This window comes from Motacilla alba, chromosome 4A (assembly GCF_015832195.1).
Source record: "Motacilla alba alba isolate MOTALB_02 chromosome 4A, Motacilla_alba_V1.0_pri, whole genome shotgun sequence".
NCBI classification, from domain to species: Eukaryota; Metazoa; Chordata; class Aves; order Passeriformes; family Motacillidae; genus Motacilla; species Motacilla alba.
Genome location: NC_052045.1, coordinates 6,965,947 through 6,969,609, shown reverse-complemented (window position 1 = coordinate 6,969,609; position 3,663 = coordinate 6,965,947).

Sequence of the window (3,663 nt, the reverse complement as noted above, 5' to 3'; positions counted from 1 at the left end):
GGACTTGTTTTGCTTCAGTTTAGATTTAACATCTGGACATTTTGTAGCTCCTTTGAGAATGAAAGGAAATAAGATCAACAGTCTTGTACAAAACCAAGCAAATGCAATTAAGTGTCTAATACCTATTGGCTTAGAATTATTCCAGAGTTTAAAACCAAACTGCTGTTGTACAGTGAAATCAGAGAAGAGACTTGTTTGCCTGCAGTGTTTTGGGGTGGAGCTCAAAGCTTTCTGACAAAGTTTCCTTGGCACAGGACTTTGATGTCCATATTTGACTCCAACTGGGACACACAGTTGACTTTACTCATTATAATTTTTAAACTACATTTGAATGGCCATCAATAAAATTACAAGAAGTTTTATTGGTTTGTTTGGGATTTTGTTTTTCCTTCTGATAAGATATAAATGGGAGTACCTGCAGAATGGCTGAGCCATTCAGTGCTCTCTTTTCCCAGAACACTTTACGCCCATTATAAATTTTCTTATTATTTTCATTCCTCTCCTTGCAATCAGTTTTTTGTGAATGTCCTTAAAGCCAAGTTGGCAGAGCTTGTTTTGGAATCTTATCCTGTACAGAGGTTGCCTTTGTTCATAAGGTGTAAAGCACTGTCCAAAAGAGAGAGTGTGAGGGATGTTTGAGCGAGAAGCTGGGTTTTGGTTGGGCTGTTTGTTCTTGGCAGCTGCAGAGGTCTCACCCTGTTTAACTTCAGCTACAGCTTGTACCTAAACCAAGACTGCAGAAAGGGCAAGATTTGTCTGACTGCTCCTTTTTGGATGGTGCTTGAATCCTTCACAGAAATAAAGCAGCTAAAGAGATTTTTTTAGAGGATTCAGCCTGTTCCTAAAATGATTTTCCTTACATAATTACCCCCCAGGTTGTTCTTACAGACCTTATATAATGTTTGGGGTTTGATTTAATCAGGCACTGCTTTGTGGGAAAAAAATGAGGTTTTATTCCCCAGCATTTTAACTAAAATAATTAGCTGCACACACTGAAGTTACCATAAACTGAACTGCATTACAGCTGATCATGTCTCTGATGAGAGATAAATGATTTCTATATAAGTCTGAGGTCTACAGAGTAACTGGGTTAATGCTGAGTCTGTGACTAAATGACAACCTCCACTTTGTAATTTCAGTCTTTTTAGATTCTTTATTACGACATTTCTTGTTCTCTTGAGATGGATGAAAGTAAATAATCGAGTTTGTGGGTAATGAGCTTGCCAAACCCAAGGCACTGAGAAGTTCTGAAAGCTCCTGCAGTTGTTAATGTCTGTGGGCTTCTTGCCAACATAGTCAAAACACTCTACCATAAAGTTTGGATCTCCTGGTGTTGTCATTTTCTCCCATGAAACCAATTGGCTCATCATAACCCGGTACTAGGAATTCACATTAAATCTGTGATGGCGCAGCACATTACCATCATTCCTGGGATCTTTGGCTGTAAAAGATCACAATGATGAAACACGAAGTCAGTTGGATGTGCTGTTTCTAAAACTCATTCATTCCTCTGCCTTGCTGAGCCTCTCATTGAAAATGAGCGTGTAAGAGCTCGGTATTCCTGTGAGGCGCAGCATCCCCAGAGTGCCCTTAGATACTGTGCTGTGAGCAGTAAAGCTACTGGCTATGTTCATTTTAAGTTCCTTCAGAAAGAAAGGAAAATACACTCGTGCTTGGAATATCAGGAATAAAACAGGACTAAACATCACTTTCTGATAAAGTACTCAAACGGTAGCCTCCACGTCCAGCCTGTGCTCCACACCTTTGGTTTTCAGCCTTGTTCTTGAACATGAAATCTGTAAGATTCTCCCCAGAAAGCTTTTCCTGCCACCTCCACAGGTGCTGGGGCTCTACAGCAGCACCCGGCACTGCACTGACTTCAACCACAGCCAAATCACAACCATCACCACCATCTTTACTGTTGTGTTTTCGAATGCTACCTTCTAGAGCTCCTTGGGCCAAAGGAGGACAAAAATATTGCCAGAGGGGAACAAAAATAATTGTCTTCAGAAAGAAGCACAACCACTGGAAAAGTTTTTTTCAGGCAAAGCCCAAAGCAATTGTTTTATGGCTTTATTTCGCTCCCCAACAGCTGATATTCAATAAACATTCACTGATAAGTAAACACCAAAGAACCCCAAAGAGAAAAGAGAGGTTTTCCTCAAGACATGCAGTGGCTTCTGGAAATAAATGAAGAAATTTTTTTTAAAATAAAGTGAATTAATTTATTTATGAAATATAATGAATAAAATAACAAGATGGCAGAACAATTTCTGCAGGGATATGTGTGTAAAACATCCATGTATTGTGATGTAAAATGGCAGCAGCTTGAAAATTTAAATGTGTATCGGCATTTGGGTTTCTCCCTATATTGCAATTCGATCAACATGTGCAATGTGACAACAGCTTTGTAAAAAAGAAGCATCATTTGTATTACTTATTGTGAGGCCACACCTCAAGTGCTGCATTCAGTTCTGGACCTCTTACTTTTACAAGGACGTGAGGTGCTGGTGTCAAGGGCAGCAGGGGAACCTCCTGCAAGGACCGGGGAACGATCCTGATGGGCAGCGGCTGAGGGAGCCGGGGGGGCTCCAGGAGGCTCAGGGGGAGCCTCATCACCCCCGAGGGGAGCGTGCAGTGAGCTGGGGCCCTGCTGGGAAAGGAAATGGCCTTAAATGGCAACAGCAGAGACTCAGATTTGGTATTAGAAAAAAAATAAATTCAGTGATAGGGTGGTCAGGTGTTGGAATAGGCTGCACAAGGAGGTGGTGGAGTCACCGTCCCTGGAGGTGTTTAAGGGGTGTCTGGATCTAGTGCTGAGTGATGTGGTTTAGGATCATGGACCCGTCAAGGCTGGAAGAGACCTTCCAAGATCATGAAATCCAGCCATCCACTCAGCGCTGGCACCGCAACCCCGAAACCACTCAACCACATCACCCAGGCACAGCCACTGCACCTCCTGAACCAAAGGTGTGTTTGAGAGGCGCCTGGATGTGGTGCTGAGTGATGTGGTTTAGGGGTTGTGGCGGCAGCGGTGGATGGGCGGCTGGACTAGATGATCTCGAAGGTCTTCTCCCAAGACCTTCTTCTTGATCGTTCCGTTCCGTTCCGCTCCGTTCCGCCGGGCCCAGGGCCGTGAGGGCGGTCGGGGGTGTGGGGGGGGCCGAAGGGGGCACCGTGAGGGAGCGCGCGCGGCGCCGCTCCCCCCTCCCCACGGGGCGCGCGCGCGGTGCCGCAGCGCCGCCCGCCCCTGCCGCCCACTCTGCGCATGCGCGCGGCCCTGCGGCTGCGCGGCCGCAGCAGCGCGAGTCCCGTTTACCCCCCAACAACGGCTGCGGGTGAGCGCTGCGCATGCGCACCGCTCCCTGTGTCCGCACCTCCCGCCAGCCCCGCTCGCTCGCGCCGGGACCTCGCGGGGAAGTGGCGGCGGCGGGTGCGCATGCTCACAGCCGCCGTTCCCCACACAGCCCCATCTTCCGTTTCCCGGCCTCGCGGAGAAGCGCCGCCGGGGCAGCGGGAACCGGGAGCGGGAAAGGCGCGCGCGTCGTCGCGCGTGCGCACAGGAGGCCGCGAGCGGCCGCCGCCGGGCTCCCGCCAATCGGGCACCGCCCCGCAGCGCCGCCGCGGCCCAGGCGCGCCGTGCGTGCGTGCGTGCGTGCGTCC